The sequence below is a fragment of the Nomascus leucogenys genome, chromosome X, assembly GCF_006542625.1.
Source record: "Nomascus leucogenys isolate Asia chromosome X, Asia_NLE_v1, whole genome shotgun sequence".
NCBI classification, from domain to species: domain Eukaryota; kingdom Metazoa; phylum Chordata; class Mammalia; order Primates; family Hylobatidae; genus Nomascus; species Nomascus leucogenys.
The window spans coordinates 17483266-17509775 of NC_044406.1; the positions used below are offsets into that span (position 1 = coordinate 17483266).

Consider the following 26510-nt stretch of genomic DNA (forward strand, 5'->3'; position numbering starts at 1 on the left):
AGTATGATCTAGAAGCAAGGGTGAGGGGAAGAGGGAGGCAGGCTCTGGGTAGGCATGACTTCTTGGTGCCACAGACTTCTTGCCATTTGGAGAAGGGTGGAGCTAGAGAAGGGCCAGAGAGGGGACTCTAAATCACAAGTCACAGGCCAGAGGCCCCAGGTGCCCAGAACTAGGGGTAGTACTCTCTACTGGCAAATCCAAATGAACTTTTACTATATAAACGGTGCCAGTCATGGTGGCTCACGCCTGTAATCCCGGCACTTTGGGAGGCTGAGATGGGCAGATCACTTGAGGTCAGGAGTTCAAGACCAGCCTGGTCAACACGGTGAAACCCCATCTCTACTAAAAATGCAAAAATTAGCCAGATGTGGTGGCTGGCACCTGTAACCCTAGCTTCTTGGGAGGCTGAGGCAGGAGAATTGCTTGAACCCGGGAGGCGGAGGTTGCAGTGAGCCAAGATCGTGCCACTGCACTCCAGCCTGGGTGATAGAGGGAGACTCTGTCTTGAAACAAAACAAAACTACTATATAAAACAATAACATCTTGTAGGGATTAGTGAAACATGATAAAATAAAAACATATGGCAACTATCTCATATATATAAACATAGGAGATAATATATGCATTATATGTAATATAAGTAAGGAGATGACAAAATGAAATTCAAAAATTAAAGTCTTCCAAGGTCCTTGAATTATACTAGAGGAAGCTAAAGGTATTGATTATCTTGACACATTGAAAAGTTGAGTAGACATGTTGTAATTTCTACAACAGGTTGTAATTTCTTTAGTAACTAAACAACAGAAATGGGACATATAACTTCCTAACTAGTGGAGGAGGAAAACAGTTTTTAACATATTCAGTCAGTCTGAAAAAAGGCAAGAAAGAGGAGAAACAGCAACAAAGAATGGTTAGGAAAAATAGAAAGTGATACAGATTTAAAAACAAATGCAGGCCGGTGCAGTGGCTCACGCCTGTAATCCCAACACTTCGGGAGGCTGAGGCGGGTGGATCTCCTGAGGTCAGGAGTTCGAGATCAGCCTGACCAACATGATGAAACCCTGTCTGTACTAAAAAAAAAAAACAAAAAATTAGCCAGGTATGGTGTCAGGTGCCTGTAATCCCAGCTACTCGGGAGGCTGAGGCAGGAGAATCGCTTGAACCCAGGAGGCAGAGGTTGCAGTGAGCCGAGATTGCGCCACTACACTCCAGCCTGGGCAACAAGAGTGAAACTCCATCTCAAAAAAAAAAAAAAAATGCAGATCAATGATTCATGAAATATAAATGGACTCAATGATTCCATTAAAAGGCAAAGATTATCAGACTGAAAAAAATACAAACTCCAATTATATGCTATTTACAAGGACACAAATAGAACCTAATGATTCAGAAAGTTTGAAAGTAAAGAGATGGAAAAGATGTGCTATGCTCACACTAATCAAAAGAAAATTAATGTGTTTATACTAATATCAGACAAATTATACTTTAAAGCAAAATACTTTACCTAGAAATAAAACCGTTCATTCATAAAAGATTCAATTCTGAATTGAAGACTGAAGAAATTTACACGTGAATGCAACTACTATAGCCTCAAAATACACCAAACAGCATTGACAGGATATAAGGAGTAATAGAACAAATCCACAATCATGAGAGATCTCTACCAGCAATTGGTAAAAATTAAATAAGAAAGTCATTAAGGATATAGAATATTTGAATGACACACTTAACCAACAACATGAGGACCATATCTAGAAGCCCTCATTCATCAACTGCAGCGCGCATAATCTTTTCAAGTGCACGTGGAATGTCTGTGAAAACCATCCAGACCATCAGAAAAGTCTCAAAAGCTTTTTAAACAATTGGAAAACAGGAAAGCAGCATGTTCTTTGACCACAACACAATTAAGGCGTAATAACAAAAAGTTAGATGTGTTATTTAACAAATAACCCATGGGTCAAAGAAGTCACAATGTTTATTAGAAAATATTCACCAGGCATGGTGGCTTACACCTGTAATCCCAGCACTTTGGGAGGCCAAGGCAGAAGGATCACCTGAGCCCAGGAGTTTGAGCCTAGCCTGGGCAACAAAGTGGGACCCCCCCCATCTCTACAAAAAAATCAAAAAATTAGCCGGGCATGGTGGTATGCGCCTGTGGTCCCAGCTGTATGGGAGTCTGAGGCAAGAGGATCGCTTGAGACAAGGAGGTAGAGGCTGTAATGAACCATGATCACGCCAATGCACTGCAGCCTGGGCAACAGAGCAAGACCTTGTCTCAAAAACAAAAAAGATAGAAGAAAAAAGAAAATATTTGCCTTGATCAATAATAAAAACACCGCATATAAAACACATAGGATACAGCTAAAGATGGAGTGAAAATTATATTTTAAACATACAAATTAGAAAAAGAGAAAGGCTTAAAATTAATGAATTAAGGTTCTTAAGAAGTGTGAAAAAGTACAGCAAGATAAACCCAAAGAAGAAGAAGGAAGGTAATTAAAAAAAAGCATATAATAAAAACAGAAAAAAGACATAAAGATTAACAAAGCCAACGTTGCTCTTTGAAAAGACAATTCTGGCAAAATCAAGAGACAGAGGGAGGGGAGGGAGAAAGGGGAGAAAGAGAGGCAGGGAGTGAGGAAGTAGCTAATAGGAGGTATGGAAAAAAGCAACACACCTGTAAATGCTATAAACATAATATAAAAGGCTCTTAGGGACAACTGTCTTTAATAATTTTGAAACTCTAGATAGAAAGGGACAAATTTCTAGAAAAAAATACCAATTACCAAGAAGGAATCAAGTAGAAATGGTAAACATGAATAGCAGGTATAACCATTAAAAGTCTCAAAACTTGTCCCACAAAGAAAACTCCAGGCCCAGATGGCTTCACTGATGAGTCTATCAAATATTTAAGGAGTAAGAGTTTCAATCACACAGAAACGCAAGAAAAAGAGCACATCTGAACTCACTTTTACAAGGCTATCATAACCCCGATGCCAAAACCAGACAAGGAAAGTCTTTAGATTTTTACCCATTATATAAATCAAATGAGACTGTTTTCAGATTTCTCCAAAATGCTCATAGAAATGTCTAGAAGCAATTTCAAATCTTGTGAATTGAGGTAGTTTGAATACATATTGGACAAAAGGAACTATTCTGAACTTCAGCAACAAAATTTTTTGAAGATAAGGTCACCAAGAACTAAAGCCAGTATAACTGTAGTAAGAGAAACAACATCCCATACGCCAAAAGCAACCATGTCCTAAAGATGACAGAAACTAGGTGAACTGGTAAGTGCTGAATAGGAACTCTAAAACAGCAGCCTTGTATGTTGTTTGTCAGAGCACAAAGTAAAGCCAATGCTGAGCCCTACGGCATCATCGCAGTGCGAAACTCTCACATCTCTAGAATCAAATGGAAGGAAATGATTTATTTGGTCTTTACAGTGCAAAAATGATTTTCTTAATAAGCGGTAAGTGCTTTCTGATGCAGAAAAAGGAAGCTTTATTCAATAAAACAAGTGAATCAATATCAGACATGCAAGATTAGAACTAAATTGTGTGCTTAATGTAAACATACACTCACCAAACCTGGTGAGGGATGTTCTGTTTTTTTTGTTTGGTTTGGTTTTTGTTTTTTTTTTTTTGAGACGGAGTTTCGCTCCTGTCAACCAGGCTGGAATGCAATGGCGTGATCTCGGCTCACCACAACCTCCACCTCCCGGGTTCAAGCAATTCTTCTGCCTTGGCCTCCTGAGTAGCTGGGATTACAGGCACCTGCCACCACAACTGGCTAGTTTTTGTATTTTTAGTAGAGACAGGGTTTCACCCTGTTGGCCCGGCTGGTCTCGAACTCCTGACCTCAGATGATCCACCCGCCTCAGCCTCTCAAAGTCCTGGGATTATAAACGTAAGCCACCGCAGCCGGCTGAGGGGTGTTCTGTTTTTTTGGCTCCCTCACTCATCTCCAAATTTCTCCACTCTCTCATACCTGCGATCTACCATACTCTTGATTAGCCATGTGTGAATTACCCAAGGCAAGGTAAAAGCCTACTTCATCTCTCTCCCCTCATTCTTCAGGGTCTGCCCCCAATGCTTGCAGTATGTTTAACACACACAAATGAGCAGAATAGCATAGGATTCGGGAGCATGCATGGTAGAGCCATCTGTCTGCCTTCATGTCTAAGCTCCACTACTTACAGTGTAAACTTGGGCTGTTCCTTAACCTCGCTGGAGTTTAAATTCTTCATCTGAAGACGTGGAAGTAATGCTAAGACCTATTTCACAGGGTTCTGTGGGGATTAAATGAGGTAATATAATGAAAGTCTTAGTACAGTCAAGAAGTGTTAGCTATGATTACAAGCATAATTAGAAGACAAGTTTTGTTTTTTTTTGTTGTTTTTTGGTTGTTGTTGTTGTTTGCTTGTTTTTTTGTGACAGGGTCTCGCTCTGTCACCCAGGCTGGAGTGCAGTGGTACGATCTCGGCTCACTGCAACCTCCGCCTCCCAGGCTCAAGCGATCCTCCTGCCTCAGGCTCCCGAGTAGCTGGGACTATAGGCACACGCCACCACACTCAGCTAAAGAAGATAAGTTTATAATACACTCCAGTCCTAAATGTAAACAGATTTTGGAATTATTTCCAAAATAATTGACATTCATTCATCTAGTTGACGAATGTTTATTGAAGTTCTATTATAAGCAAGATTCTATGCCAGGGACTCGAGATACTGCAAAAAACAAGGCAGATATCTTTCGTGCCCTCGATAGCTTAATAGCCACTACTCAGCTTCATTGGTCATTGGCATGGCCAAATAAATAGTGATTTTTTTTAAAACAACAAACAAAAGATACTTTCTCATCATGGTCCATCAGACTTGACTTTGCCTAAAAACCAAAACAAGGAAGCAGAACACAATAGACTCTCCTATATAGGCTTGATCTCCACCTCACCCCCGCACCCACAGCAGGCACTCGACAAAGATTTTTTCATTGATTTGGTCCAGAATCTACTGCTGCAAAATAATTCTATCAATATGTAGAGGAGGGAAATAAGAGGCTCTTCTTAAAAGCCTCCTGGGGCATTGATCTGCACTGCAGGGCTGGGGCAGGGATAGGGCAAAAGCACACGGTTAGTGGTCATCTAGGAAACCATGCTGGAGAGGAAGCAAGGGACTCAGGAAACCAACCCCGCCTCACCCACCAGGGCCCACCCCCTGCCAGGATTCTGTGCCCTTCCTTGGTTTTGTCATCACACCATGCCAATTCCTGCTTCAGGTCCCAGCTGGGCCATTTACTGGCTGTGTGACCTCGCTCAGGTGTTATAACCTTATTTATAGCAATAACTTACTAGTATCTATTATAATAACGATGTGTTATTTATCATGTAAGTTACAATAGGATCATTCTAATTTGTATTCATTATGATAGATATTTACATTGTTTACAAAATTTTGATAATTTATGTCAATGAATTCCCAGAAATAACCACTATTTATGAGTCTCAAAAGAAATAGGCTGGGTACAGTGGCTCAGGCCTGTAATCCCAGCACTTTGGGAGGCTGAAGCGTGAGGATGGATTGAGGCCAGGAGTTTGAGACCTGTCTGGCAGCATAGGGAGACCCCGTCTCTATAAAAAATAAAAAATTAGCCAGGCATGGTTGCACACACCTGTGGTCCCAGCTACTCAGGAGGCTGAGGTGGGAGGATCACTTGATCCTGGGAGGTCAAAACTGCAGTGAGCTGTGACTGTGCCACTGCGCTCCAACCTGGGTGACAGAGGGAGACCCTGTCTCAAAAAAAAAAAAAAAAGAAAGAAAGAAAAGAAAAAAATAGGAAGCGTGAAAGTAGCGGCTTCAGAATTTCTATCTAGAAGAGGGTCATGGGCAGAAATCTGGTTGGAAGGATCCTTTGACAGCTGCATTTGCACAGCACTTAGGTCAGAGAGAGAACAAACACTTCCTTGGTCCATTTCAAAACATGACAAAAGCTGTTAGAGCCAGGGGACACACGTCCAGGGAGCAGGAAAGGGGAAAACAGTGAAACAGAATCCCAAATAATTCCACGTAAATAATCATTCTTTTTCCCCAGCTTTGACCGCACCATGTAACTTCAAAATCGGTACCCATTTCTGAACGCCCATTCAAAAGCAGTTGGGTTACCAAGAAGAAACAGGTCAACAATAGAATCCCCAAGGAAAAGAAAGTATCTGAAGAAAAGAGAGCTCCAAGTGGGAGTGAGGAGTTAAAAACAAAACAAAGCAAACAAAAAAGAAAAAAGTTGGTATGGGGATGGGAATTTGCAATGAAGGAGGGAAAATAGGAAAGAAAAAAAAAAACCCAAGCCAACATGTTCCTCATTTCTACAACATTATCTCATAGAAATAGCATTACTCACCCGACCGCGAGTTCAGAAAAAAAGGTGGAGAACCTCTGTGCACACCTGAAAAGGAAAAATAAAAAAAAAAAAGCAAAATTAGGCCAATGGAAAGTGGACTTTCTTGACAGCATAATACTTCAATACTTCAGTGAGCTCATCAGCCGACGCCCCCTGGGTTCCCTACTGCACGTCACAGATTGAACTTGGCAGTGGAGTTACAGAAAAAATGGATGTAAACCCTGCTCTTGAGGAACTTACATATAAACTGGAAGCATAAGCCCAAAGCCAGTTTGGGGACTGATCTTGTTAATGTGTTTTGTTTTGTTTTGTTTTGAGACGGAGTCTCACTCTGTCACCCAGGCTGGAGTGCAGTGGTGTGATCTCAGCTCACTGCAGCCTCTACCTCCCAGGTTCAAGTGATTCTCCTGCCTCAGCCTCCTGAGCAGCTGGTATTACAGGCACATGCTACCACACCTGGCTATTTTTTTTTTTTTTTGTATTTTCAGTAGAGACAGGGTTTCACCGTGTTGGCCAGGCTGGTCTCAAACTCCTGACTTCAGGTGATCCGCCCAGCTCAGCCTCCCAAAGTGCTGGGATTATAGGTGTGAGCCACCACACCCAGCCTTGTTAATGTTTTTGTGGCATGAATTACTGTTCAGTTGAAGGCTTCATTAACAACATCATAGGGCACTGGACAACAAAGTGATTGGACCAGACCTGGGGTGGGGTGGTCCCTTCTAGAGACCCTGCTTGGTTAGATATTTCTTCTTGTGTTTGTGACTTCACTTCCCTAGAACCTAAACTCCTTGATATCAAGGATTGGGGCATTTAGGTCTCTTGTGCCAGAGGCAGAAGTCTTTCTCCACTAAAGGGCTAACTCTTGGTTAATTACTAAGTTTGGCTCAGAGTTGAAAGGGGAACATGGGGGTACTTGCAATGATATGAGGGAAAACTCAGATGCATGTTGGGGAAAGAATGGGGTATCCACCCAAGGCAGAGAGCATTGCTGACGACCTGACTTGTATCTTTTAGAATATTCCAACATGCCTTACTTCTGAACCAAAACATTGGTCCAGCTATTAGCTTGAAGATGACAGTCGCTTCACGTAATGGTGTCTTCTCATGTGAAATAGGATATAATGACTTTCAAATGAAGATCTGTGATAAGAAATGATCTCTAAGGTCATCTTGGAACCAACTGACCTACTGACAGACTGTTATAATAGCAGTTCAGTGCCCAGCAATCCCACTACTGGGTATATACCCAAAGGAATAGGAATCATTCTATTATAAAGATACATGCACACATATGTTCATTGCAGCACTATTCACAATAGCAAAGACATGGAATCAACCTAAATGTCCATCAATGATAGACTGGATAAAGAAAATGTGGTACCTATACACCATGGAATACTATGCAGCCACAAAAAGGAATGAGATCATGTCCTTTGCAGGGACATGGATGGAGCTGGAAGCCATTATCCTCAGCAAACTAATGCAGGAACAGAAAACCAAACACCACATATTCTCACTTATAAGTGGAAGTTGAGCAATGTGAACACACAGACACATGGAGGGGAACAACATACACTGGGGCCTGTCAGGGAGGGGGTGGGTAGAGAAGCAGGAAGAATAGCTAATGCACGCTGGGCTTAATACCTAGGTACAGCAAATCACCACGGCACACATTTACCTGTGTAACAAACCTGCACATCCTGCACATGTACCCCAGAACTTGAAATAAAAGACAAAAATGAAGGCCAATCATGTTGTCCTGTCCTATGGTGAACAATTGCAAACACATGTCCCAGTGCTGAATGTGGACTAAATGTAGGATTAACAACTGAAAAACATTTCAATAATCAAAGAAAGAAATTGATTGTGACTTGAGTATCGAAAGAAGTTCATTTAACATTTGTGAAAATGAGAATTTTCTACGTAGAGATTTCTGATATTTTGATGAAATTTCCCAACCCAAGCACACTACCTGTTCCAAAACCTTACTGACGACCATAATAAAGCACACTTAATGGTTCTTGGGAATCCAGTTTATTAATGAACAACAGGAGGCTCTGTTCGCTCCCTTGGAATACTTACAGGTAGAAAAGTAGGGCAAGCAACATGACATTTGTTTTTCCCAGTGGATGAAAAAATTGAAAAGCCTAGTAATATCCAAAGCTGGAGAGCATGTGGGGAAATAAACACCTGCATACACCACTGGTGGAAACATAAACTTTGAGAGAGTAATTTAGCTATGTTTTAAAATTTAAAATGTGCATGCTTTTTGATACAGAAATTCGAATTCCAGAGATTGTCCCCACAGAAATAATGACCCATAGATACAAAAATATACACACAAATACTGTCATTGCAGCTGTGTGTGTGGTGTGGGGAGCCTAAGTTTCCATCAGTAGATGAAGAGTTAAACAATGGCACATCTGTGTTTTGGAATATTATGCAACACTTAAACGTGAAGTTTATTTAGGTGTATTAACATATTAGAGACTGTCAATGCATATAAGGCAAGAGAAAAAACCAAGTTTCTGAATAACATATATACGAGGACTTGTTAAGACGCACTTAAAGTTATATGTGTATGCTTATTTTTTAATTAGAAATGGGGTCTTGCCTTGTCGCCCAGGCTGAAGTGCAGTGGCTCAATCACAGCTCACTGCAGCCTCCCGCTCCTGGGTTCAAGTAATCCTCCCACTTCCGTCTCCTGGGTAGCTAAGACTACAGTCACGTGCAACCATGCTCGGCTAATTTGTTAGTTTTTTGTAGAGATGGGGTCTCACCATGTTGCCCAGGCTGGTCTCAAACTCCTGGACTCAAGCAGTCCTCCCGCCTTGACCTCCCAAAGTGCTGAGATTACAGACGTGAGCCACTGCACATGGCCTATCCTTATTAATACAGTGACAAGGGTGGATGCATACAAAATAGCCTGGAAGGAAACCCACCAATAACCCAGGAGTGTGATGAGGGAAAGGATGAAGCCAAATTGCTACTCCATAGACCATAGGCATGTCTTCACATAGTACTTACACAATTAAGTAGATTTCTTCTAGTGAAGAAAAGCAGAACAGAAGGAGGGCCGAACAGAGCTCCTCCATCAAGCTCAGGGGGTGGGGAATGGGAGGGAAAGCCACCACTTGCTCAGCTCAACGTCATCTCCCCTCCGCCTGCTCTACCTCAGTTAGAAAGGCCCAACTGGGAACACAAAGACTTCTGGTTTCAGGGCCAAGAAACCAGCTTCCCAGCCAGGGAGCAGGAACTCACTTCAGCAAGTTGTGGAAAAGAATGGCAAAAGCAATGATGCAAAAATGCCTGATGAATACGAAGGCCTCAACTTCATTAAAGAACGGCCCGTCCTTCAGTCCACAGATCCCTCCTTGCCCCTGTGGCCACCACACACCCACCAGCCTTTATCTCCTAGAGAAGCAGAACAGGAATAAGGATCTGATGAGCACCAGCGCTTCAGTGACAAAACATAGTGACTGCCAATGTTTGGGGTTCTTACATCATTGAAGGGAAAGGGCAAGTCACAAAAGGAACCATATCAACTTATGTAAGACATGGCACGGAACAGAGAAATTTCGCAGAGAAGAACAGCGAACTCACCACTTGCTAGGATTCATGAAACCTCCCACAGTTGCAGATTGCCCCAAACCATGACATCAGGGAGGCTGGGAAGCCGCCCAACTTCCTCTATTTATCAAGCTGGCTAAAACCCAGGGTAATACCAGCGTGACCCAAAAAATAAATTTTAAAAAGGCAGGCAGACTTTACAAGTGGTTTGGGTGGGAAGGAAACGACCTCTGGGTGTACTTAAGAGCCCTGCTCCAGTTCAGGGCCGCTCTCAGGGAGGCTGTGTCCAACAGTCAGAACTCCCATCCTGGGCGCCTGGCCACAGCACCCACACATCCTAGGGATAATCTGCAACCCACTTGGGAAACAGCACAGGTAACAGCAGCCCCAGGCAGCTGTCCCACTGCCCTCCAAGGAAGGACCAAGCAAAAAAACCAAAACCAACCAAAACAGAACCATGACACACAGCATCCTGGAGGGCTCAGCACTTCATCAAGAACCTAATGATTCATTAGTGACCTAGACCGACAGGCACAGACTGGCTCGAAGTTCCTGGCGATGACACTGATGCCGACACCATGGAAGAAATGACCAGAGGACAAGAGGCCTTGATACATCGGGATGGGGCCAGAAAGAAGGAAAGAGGAGTTTCTTCACACTCGGAGGAAAAACAAATTGCACAAATGGAGGTGATGGGGAAGGCAAAGTTATATACAGGAGAAGGTTGGGGACATGCACATTTTTGGTCTTAGAGTGGTAGGTATTGCCATCGAGGAACAAACAAGAGTGATTCTAGAACCTTGTGGTGGCCCCAGTACTGATCAGACCCTGCCTAATAGGACCCTGACCTGCACAGACTGGTTTGTTCAGTTCTGGATGCCACCACTCAAGAGGAGTTAAATTGTGAGATGGCTCTGGAAAACTAAAGATCATTCATTCAACAAACATTTAACTGGGTGCCTACTATGTGCCAAAAAACAAGGCCACTCTGTACAGTTGTGCAGGTTGTGCCCTGCACAAAGGCTCATGGCCAAGCGCACCGGTCAGCCTGAATCCAGAATGCCAGGCTTTGGCATCAGCTATGGGCAGTAATGGGGGCACCGAGGAACGACACCTAACCCAGTGTGGGGAAATGGATCCAGGAAAATCTCATCTAGGAAGTAATCATCAGGCTGCAGCTTAAAGGGTGCAACTCCCTTTATATGAAGACATGGGCGAGAGCATTCCAAAGAGAGGAAATGGCTGAAACCAAGGCACAGCCAAAGAGTTTAAAGTGGTAGGACAGTGCCCTGGTGTCCATCCTTGTTAAATTGTAGAAGTGACTAACAGAGCTTTCGGAATTGCTTTGTGAAACACCTCAAAAGATGACCCCTGGTCATTAGTCTGGAGGGGCTGCATGCTGAGGTGGAAGGAAGCAGCCAGGAGAAGTCGTTGGTGGGCCTCTTGCAGCCGTTGCTACCACGCTTTATTTTCCTGCAGCACGAGAAGCTTTCTTTTCTCTCTTCCCTTCCCTCCAGTCTTCTCTCCCTCTTTTCTCTTCTACTCTCCTTCACCCTACAGTGTCCCCCTTTTCCTTCCCTTACCTAGCTTAAGGCTTGCCATGTGTATTCCGGGGGCTAGAATGTTGCTGGTCACCTCTGCCCAGAGCTGGAGAAGAGAGTATCAAAGACCACATGGTGAGAGCCTCACCTTCAAATGACTCCCAGAACTCCAGTCCCAGTGGTCTGGGTGAGGCAACCACTAACTCTCTACCCAAGATGACAGAACTAAGGCATTCCAAAACGGGACATAACCTTCCTTAGGGTATAAACAACTCTCACTTTCATAAATGTATACGCAAGAATTTATCAATTCTTTTACAAAAACATTAATTTACTATTTCACAAAAAGAACACTTATATACTTGATTTTTTAAATGCAAGTCTGACATTAAGCTATATTCATACAAAGTTCACCAGAGTGAGCTTTCTTCCATTAATATGAAAACACTTCACAGGATAATTGAATTTAGATCATCACAACTTAAATCAATCTCAATTGAGATGACTGACATTTTCTAATTAACTCAACTTCTCTCTCCACTGGGTAGCAACAAACACTGGCCATTTCCCTCTGTTTAAACTATGTTTTGATATTTTCTTTTGACATTTTCTTTTCTTTCTTGTTTTTTGTTTGTTTATTTGTTTTTTCTTTGAGACTGGGTCTCCTCTGTTGCTCAGGCTGAAGTGCAGTGGCACAATTACTGCAGACTCAATATCCCAGGCTCAAGTGATGCTGTCACCTCAGCCTCCTGAGTAGCTGGGACTACAGACACATGCCACCACACCCAGCTACTTGATGGGTTTCACTATGTTGCCCAGGCTGGTCTCCAACTCCTAGGCTCAAGCAATCCTTCTGCCTCTGCCTCCCAAAGTCCTGAGATTACAGGTGTGAGCCACCACATCTGGCCTGATACTGTATTTTCAATGATGAGAGAAAATACGACCAAAAGCTACACAGATAAGAAAAGAACAATTGTTCATGTAGGATGGGTCTCACCAAGTAGTAAGAAAACCACACACATAAATGTTTCCTTTGTTTAGTAAGCCTTTGTTGTATATTGGACACTTAGGCTATAAATTAAGGCTGGTGCATTAAAATTTTTCTGTTTCCATATATATCTGCCACGTGAGATGTACTAAACCTTAACTCCAGGAAATAAAAGATGAGGAAACCCTTGCCCATAAAGTTGTTATTATTCTCACTGGAAATGATTAAGAAGTTACATTATTATCTAGCCCTATTTGACAGAAAAACTGTGGAAGATAGGAATTTAGTGATTTATTAATAACATTTTAAAAATTCAATATGAAGGCCTCAAACTCCACCTCAAAATTGCTGTGTCTCTGCCAACTTTGCCAGCAAGAGAAGTTTCTAGCCCCTCCCTTTTGTGGCTGATTGCAAAGCTACTCATAAACTCTTCCTAGGGCGGAGGCTGGGAGGAGGGAGAGGATCAGGAAAAATAACTAGTGGGTACTAGGCTTAATACCTGGGTGATGAAATAATATGCACAACAAACCCCCATGACACAAGTTTGCCCATATAACAAACCTGCACATGTATACTTGAACTTAAAAGTTAAATAAAAATAAAATAAAATAAAAACTCTTCCTATTCTAGTTTGCCTATCCATTTTGCCTGTCCAAAATCACATTGCAAAATCCATGCAATGTGATTTTGCAGCTCCTCCTATCAAAAGGTGGAGTCTGTTGCTCCACCCCTTGAATGCTCCACCCCTTGAATGTAGCAAATGTGATACAACCAGAAGCGTGAAAAGTGCTTGAGCATGGAATTTGCTCTCTCTTGATGCTCTTGAAGGCTCAAGCCACCATGTAAGAGTGGAAACCAGCCTGAGCTAGCTGGCCAAATGATGAAAGACACATGCCTGGTCAGGCATTGCTCCAACCAAGAGCTGGCCAACCCCCAGGCAAACGGTCATCTGGTAGACTGGCAGGTGACAACAGATGCATGAGTGAGCCCAACCGAGACCAGCAGAAGAAACATCTTGCTGAGCCCCGCCAAGATTGTGGACTCAAAAAATGTGAACTAATTAAATGGTTGTTGCTTTAAGCTGCTAAGTTTTGGGCTGTTTCGTTACGTGGAAAAAACTAACTTATACACCTTCTTTCTTCTTTTCCTTCCTCCTCATTCTTTCCCTTCCTCTTTACCCTTTCTTCCTTTCATTATTTCTCTCCACTCATCTTCCTTTCTTCTTTTCCTTCTGTAAGTACTACAAGTACCAATTTAAGGGAAGGGCCCATTATGTATAAAATGCTGGCCCAGGCTGATTCTAATTCAAAGCCTGCCTCATTTTCTTTTATACACTCCCTCTATACACTCCCTCTGGAACCCACATAAGCAGATTCTGCAGACTTTGCATGGTCCGTGGGCCCTACTCATAAAGAGATGAACCAAGATATTTCCGGGGACACCGGGAAGAGTTTGCAGCCAGTTTCTGGGCATTTGCTCGTGATAATCTCCCTGAAAGAAATATTTGTCCTGTGACCTGCTAAGTGTGTTCTAGCCCTCCCTTCTACCCATTGCTCCTAGCCACCGGAGAGGAGAAGAAAATGGGCCTTCGAGCCAGATGCCTAAGGGTTAAGAGGCATGGTTTAAGATCCCCTCCCTCACATGGCTGCCCAGGCTAAGAAAGAAGAAAATATATTTATAACTACAGGAAACAATGTACTGAGAGTGGTAAAATGCTTAGATTTCCATTTGTTTACTATACAAATAAGAGAAAATCAATACGTTCATCTTGCTAATGACATCAAGCCACTCAGTACAACTCAGAAGCCGGAAGGTCATTTCTTAAAATGCTTGTCTTTCCTCTTCCACATTTCTAATTTATTCTTTATTCTCACTCTAACTTATTTTTTTCTCCTGAATGATGTATTTTTTTTTTGGACTTTTTAAAAGTTGATTTTTCCTTAGTGTCCCAGAACCTATTTGTTTGTGGTTATGATGTTAATGTTTAGAAAGGTCAAATTAGATGTTGAGGTTGGGTAAGCGTTCATATTCTAATGGGGAAACAAAGATATGATACAAAAATTCACACCAAGAAGTGCAATATTGTGATTATGGCAAGTGCCACAAAGCAATGCAACAGGAGCTCTGGGTGAAGACAGTGGGATCTGACCTAAGGGATTGGGGAAGGCTTCCCTGTGGAAGTGATGCTGAAACTGGAAAGGTGAGGGGAACTTGCCCACCAAAGAGGCAGGGAAAGACCGTATCAGGTAGAGGAAGTAGTATGTGCAAAGGCACTGTGGCAAGAGGGAATGTCACTCATGTAAGGAGCTGAAGAAAGGTAGGAGTGGACGGGACATGCCGTGGCAAGGAGAGGACAGTGAAAGATGAGGCTGGAGAGACAGAAAAGGCCCAGCTCCCAAGGGGGCTTGGTGGCCAAGGTAAGGATTTGCACCTTTGTTTTGAGAGCCATGGAAAGTCACTGAAGGATTTTAAACAGTGGGCAGTGTGTTCAGATTCACATTTTGACAAGATTGTTCTAGCAATTTTTGCATGGAAAATGAATAGGAGGGGATCTCAGTGGAAGTGGGGGTCCAGTTTGGAATTTCAGCTCTCCATTCTCAAACATTGTTCTGAAGGTCTGAGCAATTCAGTAAAACAAAAATACAAAGTAAGAGTTAGAATCAAGAAATGGAAACTACAGATTTGTTTATGTCACACACATACACACACACACACACACACGAAAATCTATTAAAATGTAATGGGTATTAGAGTTCAGAAAAGAAGAGACAGAATAATTATACAAATGTCTTTCCTCTACACCAGGGGCCTGCAGACCTTTTCTGCAAGGGTAAGATAGTAAATATTTCCAGCTTTGCAGGCTGCAGGATTTCTGTTGCAATTACTCAACTCTGCCATTACAGCACAAAAACAGCCACAGGCAACCTGTAAATGAATGAGTGTGGCTGTGTGCTAATAAAGCTTTATTTATAAACACAGGCAGCTTGTAGGATTTGGCCTGTGGGCACTAGTTTGCCCTGCTCTCTACCAACGAGGAAGTAATTATAGTATTCGAGGTGAGAAACAAGGCTAGATGAAGATGGTGGTGGTGGTGATGAATGATGGACATATTGAGCAGTATTCGGGAGGAAGAATTGACGCGACTTGGGTCTGGGTTGGATATAAAGAGTGAAAGAGTGGCAGGCACTGCCTAGAGTTCAGCTAAGGCAAGTGAGGATCAAAGGCAGTGAAACAGCTGCATGTGAACTGGAATCCAGGTCATCTGACAACTTGTCCACCCCTTGGGTCTGGTGTGCCTTCCCACCACAGCCACCGGCCCTCTGCCAGCCCAATCCACAGCCTTTGATCCCAGCCCTTGCAGCATCCCAGCATCCCACTGCTGCTAGGTTACAAGTGTATGGGATGCTTTCTCGAAATGCTTTTGGCCTTCATAGTCACACACAATTTCTACAGAGTTAACAACACCTTCTAGCTTTTTCCCTCACATCAGTTCCCCTGCAACAACTTGAAAATAAGTCAGGTTTCAATGACAACAAATTAGCAGAGTAGACAGTCAACACCTAATTTGATGGGGGCAAGAATAAAATTGGGGGAGGGGGTGAAATTAACCAGACAGAGCAGCTTTAGAAAGATGAGCTTGGAGTCAGGTGTCTGGAGAGGATGAGGAGCAGGGTCAAAGGCAGGAGCGGGAGAGGAAACCCAAAGGGGCAGGTGCGAGGACAGTAACTTCCAAGCTGCAGGGGAAGGCCATAGCCTGGCACAGCAAAAGAGGGAAAGCAGTCCTGCAGCTCCGAGTGGGGTGTGCACAGTCCCTTTTTACCTGCTCTTACCCTCCAGCCTCACCCTCCTCACCCAGCATCTTAAAATTCAGTCCTTGCCTCATGTCTGCAGCAACTGCACAAACCCATCCTGAACCAGGACCTAGTCCAGGAGTTGTCTGGCAAGATAGAGGAGGACCTTCACGTTGACTTGCGTCTTAGAGCCTTCAGTTGCACTTGTTCTGTGAAGGCTAAGAGGCAATTAACAATCAAGACCACAGATGACAAAATGGCACTTTGTATTCCCCTCCTCACTCCCTGCAAAGAAAGGCAGGTTCAAGGAGAATATAAATTGGAGAAGGAGATCAGGACCAAGGAGGGAAACTGGGAAGTTAGGAAGTAGGTAAGTAGGTCACAAGGCCTTCACCTTTATATTATCAAACTACAAGTGTGGCTCTTTGGTGCCCAAATAGAAAAGGGGATCATGTTTTATTCTGAAATCTTATCCATGAACAAGAGAAAACATGACAATCCTTAGAGAAGGTCAAGCTTTTCCTCTCAGCTAGTCCTCAACTAACCTGCTCAGGGTTTGGCCACACTCGACACCTCCACCTCCTCTTCCCAGCGTCTCCTGAACTGATTTCAATCGGGCTTTTGTGTTATTCTTATCAAGGTCATAACTTCCACCTTGGTACAATTCTCAGATCTCAGCTTACTCCTCCTCTCAGCAGTCTTGAATGGTAGATCCCACAGTCTGCAGGAAGTTGTGGCCCTTGACTGAGCCCCTCTTCTAAACAGAGGCCAGTCTGTGTGCACAAGGAGAGGACAACGGGGAACGTTCTGAGAAGGCAAGAAACTCCCATGTTCACTCCTATGCGCGGATGAACAGTGGGAGAAAACGTGCTCATGGTCATAAGAACACCGCTTTGAGGACACAGAGATGGGAGTCACTGATTCTATCTTTTGTGTGTTTGGGGAGATGGCGGGCAGGGAACATGTAAACATGTTCTATACCAGAGAATCTGAAGATGATGGTGACCTAGAGTCTATTAAGACTTCACTAGAGTAGGACTCCTCCTCCACCCCAAAAGTTGTTTTTAATTTTTGACTAGTATCTAAAAGACCACCTCTCAAGGCTTGTTTTTGTTTTTGTTTGGTTGTTTTTCTGGTAAGGCCTTGCACCCAATAAAACATGCAAATTTCAATGACTGCGGTCATTAATGGGCACGTGTGACTTAATTTATCAAGTCAGACTATTCACAATAGCAAAGATATGGAATCAACCAAAGTGTCTATCAATGGTGGACACAAATGTGGTATGTAGGTATACACACACACACACACACACACACACACACACACCATGGAATACTACCCAGCTATGAAAAAGAATGAAATCATGTCCTTTGCAGCAACATGGATGAAACTGGAGGCCATTATCTTAACTCAGAAACAGAAAGCCAAATACTGCATGTTCTTACTTATAATTGGGAGCTAAATAATGTGACATGGACATAGAGTATGGATAGATATAGAGTATGGATAGATATAGAGTATGGATAGATCAACATAGAGTACGGATAGATGGATATAGAGTATGGATAGACATAGCGTATGGATAGATGGACATACTGTATGGATAGAAAGTAGGGAGGGTGAGAGGTAGGTGAGGGGTGAGAAATTACCTAACGGCTATAATGTACACTATCCTGGTGATGGTTAAGCTCAAAGCCCAGACTTCACTACTACACAATACCTTCATGTAACAAAGCTGCAATTGTACCTCCTAAATCTATTTTTTTTTTTTAATGCTCAGGTGAGTTTGGGTGGTGAACAGGGATACGGCAGGCCTCAGTGACCGGGCAGAGCCCAGTGGGGTCAGGCATGGACAACGCATGCACATTGGGATGGGAAGGCCTGCTGTTAGCTGGGAGAGGGAGGAGGAGGAGGCATGGGGATAACTCCCAAGGAAGGGCTTTGCCTCCCAAGGAAGGGCTTTGCCTACCTTGATGGGTTTGCGGGGCTGCGCCTCAGAACCTGGAAGTCAGTGCCATTCCCATCAGCGCTCCTATAGCCAGGAAAGTCTTGCAGTGGCTGGCTGGCCTTCCTGTTCGACTTTCTTTCCTCGCTCATCAAAACACTTTCTCTCCCAGCATCAACGCTACCTGCTCCTTCTGCTTACCACGCATTCCAATGACTCTGCCCGGTTCCACCGGAAGCGGAGTTATTTTGGAAGGCTGGATGGTGTACGGCAGGGTGGAGGGAGCCAGAACGGGAAGCCTTGGATGGTGGAAACTCCTCTATCACCAGGGAACTTGGCTGCAGCCCCAAGCCCTGGCCTCCCACCAGAGCGGGGCCGTCCACTTTCTCCTTCTTTTTTTAGTACTATCCTCTCTGACCCGCCCAGGGCTGGGATGTTGCAGTGTGTTTTTCCAGGAGACCCGGCAAACAGCAACTTGACGGCTTCAATGGTTCCCATTGACAGCCTGAATGGACTCCTCTGAAGACGACGAAACTGGACACAAAAACAGTCCATAAAAATCCTGCCTCCCACAGGCGTCTGGATGCTGCCTTTTCCCAAATGACCCTCCAGCAGCACGGATGCCACATGGGTGGCTGAGCAGCATTTTTTGAGTGATTTTTCCAAAACTGGGGTGTTCCAAGTGGTGTGGGAGTATTATTTTTTCCCTTGCACTAAGAGACTAACTCACCAGATAATTTGAGAAAACGGGAGACTACATGAGTCATGTTACTCCCAAGGCTAATCACTTGCCACCAGACCCCACGGCCTCCATGAACCATGAGGTGCCCCAGGCCTGCCTGTTATGAGGTCTGGAACTCACCTTAATATACTGCAGGGAAGGCGGTGTGATGTTTGTGTGTGCCGGTTAGTTTAAGCTTGAACTCAATGAGTGCTCTGCAAACTTTATAGCACAAAGGCCACTCTCTCAAGGCAGCTCCTACATGTCCTTCTGCCATTGTGACCTTGACCTACAATCCACACTTCGCTAATCAGCATATCAAATGCCAAAAGCATTTTATTAGTGAAACTGGTAACTTGTTAATTAGAATGATAAATAGAATACTGAGGAAAAAGTAAACATCAATTCTCTCATCCGAAATACAGTAATCACATAATCTAGTCTCAGGGACAGCTGAAAAATTTTATAGTAAAAACAGTGCCGGGGAGCCAGGTGCAATGGCTCACGCCTGTTATCCCAGCACTTTGAGAGGCCAAGGTGGGAGGATCACTCGAGTCCAGGAGTTGGAGTCCAGCCTGGGCAACATAGTGAGACCCTCCCCCATCTCAATAAAAAATACAGAAATTAGCTGGGTGTGGGGGCATGTGCCAGTAGCCCCAGCTACTTGGGAGGCTGAGATGGGAGGATTGCTTGAGTCCAGGAGGTTGAGGCTGCAGTGAGCAAAGATTGTGTCACTGCACTCCAGCCTGGGCAACAGAGGGAGACCTTGTCTGAAAAAATTAAATTAAAAAAATTTTTTAAGTGCAGTGTACATATAAAATGGAATATTTTACTCATCTCCCAGGTTCTCACTGGAAAGGGTAGGGTTAAAAGGAAAGGGACCAGGCCAGGTGCGGTGGCTCACCCCTGTAATCCCAACACTTTGGGAGGCCGAGTCAGGTGGATCACCTGAGGTCAGGAGTTTGAGACCAGCCTGGCCAACATGGTGAAACCCCGTCTTTACCAAAAATAAAAAAATTAGCCAGGCATAGTAGCATGTGCCTGTAATCCCAGGTACTTGAGAGGCTGCGGCAGGGAGAATTGCTTGAACCCAGGAGGTGGAGGCTACAGTGAGCCAAGACTGTGCCACTGCACTCCAGCCTGGGTGACAGAGCGAGACTCTATCTAAAAAAAAAAAAAAAAAAAAAAAAAACCAGTATTGCAGTTAGCAATAGGTTGCAAACGACCGTTTGATAGAAAAATGATTCTGCCTGGATAAAAATGTAATGTGCTCATGCAAGTAAGAACAAGTGTACAATATCTCAAAAGATCTTTTAAAACTCCCTTGCCATAAATATTACAAGCTGCTTTTGGTTATCCTATAGTACTAATGCCACATTATTGACAACATTGTCAAAGCCTTTTTTTACAGAAAAAAGGGAGGTGTAGGGAGGTGGTGAGGTATTTTCAGTGAGTCATGATGATAACAGCTAGTGTTTAATTTTAGCCTATCACAAGTCATGGGATAAAGTAGTTGCTGATATTTACTGCCTCCATACCTGGGATTCTTTACCCATCAAATGGGGATAATCTTCTTATTTATGTCCTAAAATTCTCATGAGTAATGAGTCAGTCAGTACAGGGAAAGTGCTTAGCAGACTTTGGCTTAGAGCACATGCTCAAAAATATTAGCTGAGAGTGTTGGTGCCATCATTAACTGCTTCTGGGCACCAGGCACTCTGCAAATTGCTCCACATACATCGCCGTGGCTGAGATTTCATGTGCTTTTCTAGAAGAGAAGAGGTCTGGCCTGGGCCTGCTGCCCTTCCTGCATGCTTTCCTCCTTGGCCATGCCACTCCACCCAGCCCCTCTCTGCCTCCCCTCCTTATGCTCTTCTTTCCGCTCCCAATTGATCACAGCTGTCCCAGGAATGGAGCTAATATCACACCTGACTTCTTTGTGTGAAGGTCCTATTGAGCTTCCTCTCTCAAAAGGCATCTCTTCTTTGGCCAGGCGTTGTGGCTCACGCCTGTAATCTCAGCACTTTGGGAGGCCAAGGCGGGTGGATCATTTGAGGTCAGGAGTTCGAGACCAGCCTGGCCAACATGGCAAAACCCCGTCTCTGCTAAAATACAAAAATTAGCCAGGCGTGGTAGCGGGTGCCTGTAATCCCAGCTACTGGGGAGGCTGAGGCAGGAGAATCGCTTGAATCCGGGAGGTGGAGGTTGAAGTGAACCGAGATAGCGCCACTGCACTTTAGCCTGAGCAACAGGGTGAGACTCCGTCTCAAAAAAACCAAAGGCATCTGTTCTTTAAACCAACTCGGAGGACTGAATTAATGACTTGTCCTTTGTTGCAGGAATCCGGGGCCAAAGGGGACCAAGACCACATTTTGGAGGTTCATTCTCTCACAGCTGAGGACCTTATACATGGGTCATCTCCTCCCCACCCTGGCCCTGGTGGCAGGACACCCTCACTGCATCGAGGGTGAGCGTACTCTGCTGTGCTCAGGCACCTTCCCATTCAACAAATATTTATTAAGTAAAATAAATACCATGTGCTAGGCACTACGGGAGGTGCTAGGAGTGCAGTGGTGAACAAGACACATACAACCGTGCCCTTTTGGGTTGTACGTGCCAGTGCGGCATTCAAACAAATAAAAACGCAAATGGATGAATCTGTGAAACACTGACAGTTTTAAAGAGAGCTATAAAGCAAACATATAAGATGAATTATATTTTTAGAGGAGACAATGATACAAAAAGCAACTTGCTCAATATTACAAAGAAAGTTAGCAATTCAAAGGAATGTCACACATGATAATTTCTATTAAGATGCTCATTTTGGCAGGCGCCAGGCCAATGCTTTGCCACCGTGCCAGAAAGCTAACTGCAAGTGGGGGGACGTGCCTTTTCACTCAATTTCTCTTCTATTTTTTTTTTTCCTTTACTTCTAGAGATGGGACTAGGCTAGAGCAGTGTGTTTATATTTCCTCCTAGGCCAGCTTCAGATGAAAATGTGTAGGAAAAATCTCCTTTTAAAGGAATCAAAATAATACTTAGAGAACATAGTAAATTGTCATTTGCTTGTAAGCTGTTTAGCTAAAGTTATACGGTTAGATTAGAAAATGCACTCCCTCTAGAGCTGGGGTAAAATTGCTTTATTCTTGATACACAGCAAAAAGCCAACTGGAGTGGGGACCATGGGTGGGCTGAATTTTTTACTGGGTTTTTCTGTAATTTCCAAAAATGTAATGATAAAGATACATTTTTTTAAAACATAAAAATAAATATTCTCACAGGCATAGCAGATTGTGTAGGATTTTTTTTAATCCAAGTAACAGCAAAACAGAACCACATCATTAGTAGCTCAGTAAAACCTGTATGTTAGTAATAACTATAAAGCAAACACATAAAGCAGAGAAGTGGATATGAAGTGTGTTGGGGGTGGGGGAGGTAGCAATTTTATAGAGGTGTCCTGTGACACCATCATGAGAAGACATCTGAGCAAAGCTGCTAAGGGAGGTCAGGGAGTGAGCCAGAAGGCACTGCCACACAGAAGAGGAATCCTCCATCACCTATTAACCCAGATAAGCAAAACTGCTCCAGACGGGAATCAGTTCAGACTTAATGGGACAAAGCAATGGGTCAGAAGAAAATTAAGTGAGGCCAGGTACAGTAGCTCATGCCTATAATCCCAGCACTTTGGGAGGCCAAGGCAGGCAGATCACTTGAGGTCAGGAGTTCGAGACCAGCCTGGCTAACATGGTGAAACCCCATCTCTACTAAAATACAAAAATTAGCCAGGCGTGGTAGCAGGCGCCTGTAATCCCAGCTACTCTGGAGGGTAAGGCAGGAGAATCGCTTGAACTCAGGAGGTGGAGGTTGCAGTGAGCTGAGATCGCGCCACTGCACTCCAGCCTGGGCGATAGAGGGAGACTCCATCTAAAAAAATTAAAAAAAAAAAAATTAAGTGATGGGCTGGCATGGCATTGACAAGAAACAACAGCCAAAGTCTAGTAAATGCTTCCTACAGCATGGATTGAACTGCTTTATTTGTATTAACTTGCTTTATTTGTATTAACTCACTTAATCTCTGCAACAACCCTGGTTAGGGCATGCATATAATTTAATGTCCAAACGGGGGTATGTGAGAGTAAAATGGGGCACTATTGATTAATGTGGAAAAAACAGGCATAAATCAGAGCTGCCTTGGGAAAACCAGGATACGCACCACCTGACCTAGAAGGCATACAATTATGACTGCTTTACAGACAAGGAAACTGAGGCAGGGCACAGAGAGGCTAAATAACTTGCCGGATGTCACAAAGGTAAGTCGCAGAACAAGCATTTGAACTTGGGCTGCTGAGCTTCTGAGCCCACATTCGTGACACCTACACGTGATTGCCTTTCTGTGTTTCATGCGCTTAGAAGTTCGTCACGCTAAAAACCTGGGTTGTATTTGTCACTGGAAAGTAGAAAATGCACCAGCTTTTAGAGCTGAACACCAGCCTTAGGCCAGGCACAGTGGCTGATGCCTGTAATCCCAGCATTTTGGGAGCCTGAGCTGGAAGGATCCCTTGAACCCAGGGATTTGAGACCAGCCTGGGCAACATAGAGAAACCCCAACTCTACAAAAAATTCAAAAATTAGCTGGGCATGGTTGTGTATGCCTGTGGTTCCAGCTACTTGGGAGGCTGAGGTGGGAGGATCACTTGAGCCCAGGAGGTTGAGGCTGCAGTGAGCCATGATCATGCCACTGCACTCCAGCCTGGACAACAGAGCAAGACCCTGTCTCAAAAAAACACCAAAAAACACGACCACTTTACAAGGTCAGCAACCCTGGACAACCATAATAACCCCTTCAAGCCTCAGTTGAGTCACCTGTAAAACAAAGCTACTGAGACCTACCTCATAACAAACACTACTTCAACACTCAGATGAGATCGTGTTCCTGACAATGCTTTAGAAGCTGAAAAGCACAACATGGGTAGAATCCTCAAAAGTTATCATATGTAAAAATCTGCATTTCCTCTGCAAAGGGTCAAATAGTAAATATTTTCTGTAAAAGGCCAAATATGAACTATTTTAGGCTTTGCAGCCCAAATGGTCTCCATTGCAATGACTGAACCCTGCTGCTGCAATGCAAAAGCAGCCATGGAAAACATGTAAGTGAATGAGCGTGACTCTGTTCCAATAAACCTTCATTTACAGAAACAGATGGAGGGCCTTGGGCCATGGTTTGCCAACCCCTGGCCTAGAAAAATGCTATATAAAATTGCAACCCCTCAAGGCTTCCTGTGCCTCTTTCCCAAGATTCATTTTCCTCCACAGACACCACCTAACACCATCTAACTGACTGTGTATTTCACTCAAATACAGTCTGCTTCCATCACTGGAAGATAAGCTTCTTTGCTGAAGGCAGTTTTGTCTGCTTGGTTTACTGTTGAGTCCCCAGTGCCTGGAAAAGTGCCTGGCACATACTAGGGACGTTATAAATATATGTGAAAAGAATGCATGGCTGAATGAATGGAGAGGTTTTGAAGGAGTTGGACATACTATTGGGAAAGGAAGGCAAATCTATGCCAAGTAAAAAAGGAAACAGAAAGATAACGACATCTGAAAACGGGAAGAAAAGCGATGGCAAATGAAAGCAAACTCAGCTTTGCGATTCCTCAGCTTTGCAATTCCTCATGGGCAAAGGGTAAAAGGATTATTTGCAAAACCAATTTTGTGAGTTGTGAACATATGGAAGAACTAAAGCCTTATAAAACAATTTCCAAAGTTAACTGGTTAAAATCTAAAGGAATTATTGGCTGGATTAAGATTTAGTTACGAGAATAGCTTGAGGTGTGTTTCAGATCAACTAATCATGAGATTGTGTGTGTGTGTGTGTGTGTGTGTGTAATTCCTGCTCTTCCCCCACCCTGGCAACTGTGAGTTCAGTTGTTCTCTGGGAGTGGTTTGTGGATAAAGCAAAGGAAGAAAAATGAGCTAGAGCTACATGTAGCCAAGAGGATCAATCTCACAAAAATAGTATTGAATGAGATGAAAGTTGCAAAATATGAAAGTAAAAAACATACCAATCTTATAAAGCTTAAAAGCATGCGAGTAGCATTCTCTCTTGCTTAAGGACATATTCCTATGTAGGAAAATATAAAGAAATGTATTAGAAGGATAGCCAGGCACGGTGGCTCACGCCTGTAATCCCAGCACTTTGGGAGGCCGAGGTGGGCGAATCGCTTGAGTCTAGGAGTTCGAGACCAGTCTGGGCAACATGGTGAAACTCCTTCTCTACAAAAAATACAAAAATTAGCCGTCCCTAGTGGTGTGCACCTGTAGTCTCAGCTACTTGGGAGGCTGAGATGGGAGGATCATTTGAGCCTAGGAGGCCAAGGCTGCAGTGAGCTGGGATGGAGCTACTGCACTCCAGCCTGGGCCATAGAGTGAGACAAAATCTCAAAAAAAAAAAAAAAAAAAAAGGTATGAGAAAGATAAACAACAGTTTCAGGATAGTGCTTACCTTTATGCACTTTTGAAAACTGATGCAGGGCCAAAGTTAAGGACCTCCAGCTGATACCCCATTAATGGTACAGGTTCAAAGGGGATGGAATTCCACATGCAGCACATACTGAACCAGCAGTGACCCACTTTCAACAGGTCCCCAAGAGCAAAGGCCATACAGGAGTCAGACCCACGTGCCTGATTTCCTGACCCAGTGTTCTGATTGCCTGAGCTAATCATCCACAAGCAGCTGATCCCAGCAATAACAAGCCATAAGAAGTGGCTCGCTTTACTTCGGGTACCATTTGGATGTTGGTAGGGAGGAAGATGAAGTATTGCGGTGAAAATATTGCCAGGTGTGGTGGCTCACACCTGTAATCCCAGCACTTTGGGAGGCCAAGGCAGGCAGATCACTTGAGCCCAGGAGTTCAAGACCAAAGTGCTGGGATTACAGGTGTGAGCCACCACGCCCGGCCTGGACTCCCTCTTTAAAAGGCAATGTCTTTCACATCACTCATAGATGCAAAAAAGCAAGATGAAGGACTCATTTCTCTTATTTTAAGGGCTATTTTGCAGGAACTGATATGAACATAACTCTGAGGACTAGGACAGGCCTTGGCAAAGTTAACAAGCCCACCTCACTTGAAGAAAATCAATTTCCTCTTTAGTACTCTTTGTGTCTTCTAGGTGGGGGCCATTCCCAACTTGTAGGTGCCCAATGACCTCATACTTTTTCACTGGCTCTCAGGAAAAGGCCTCGCACGGAGGCCCATCAACGAGGTTCTGTGCTAATTTAAATTACAACACTTTAAACCAAGGAAATGAATCTCTAATTGTGGAATTTCAGATTTCAGCCAGATCAACAGATGAGATGCTGGTGGGGGTGGGGAGATGGGGATGGAGTTGTGCACAGTTATTGCTATGGACTTGTGTGTCCCTCCTGCCAAATTCATATTTTGAAGCCCTAACCCCCAGGGTAACTGTCTCTATCTCTCCCTCTCCCTCCCCGCTTCCCGCACCTCTCTGCCAACTGAGGACACAGTGAGAAGGCAGCTGTCTATATCCAGAAGAGGGA

General features: G+C 43.8%; 2 protein-coding genes across 10 annotated transcripts in view; one reads left to right on the forward strand and one right to left on the reverse strand.

The window, feature by feature from the left end:
- The window catches only part of LOC115833243 (helicase SRCAP-like), a 116331-nt gene extending 94453 nt beyond the window's left edge, over positions 1-21878 (forward strand). The window contains exon 3 of the transcript XR_004028674.1: positions 21292-21878. The gene's annotated coding sequence lies outside the window, so the exon portion shown is untranslated. The remainder of the gene's footprint in view (positions 1-21291) is intronic.
- Positions 1-26510, reverse strand: part of ADGRG2 (adhesion G protein-coupled receptor G2) — a 136012-nt gene that overhangs the window by 89156 nt on the left and 20346 nt on the right. For 8 of the 9 annotated variants that reach the window (XM_003261121.2, XM_003261120.2, XM_012500945.2 and 5 more), the window contains exon 2: positions 6394-6438. The gene's annotated coding sequence lies outside the window, so the exon portion shown is untranslated. Of the gene's footprint in view, positions 1-6393; positions 6439-26510 lie in introns of those variants that run through there. The other variant, XM_030806608.1, reaches the window with a different exon arrangement.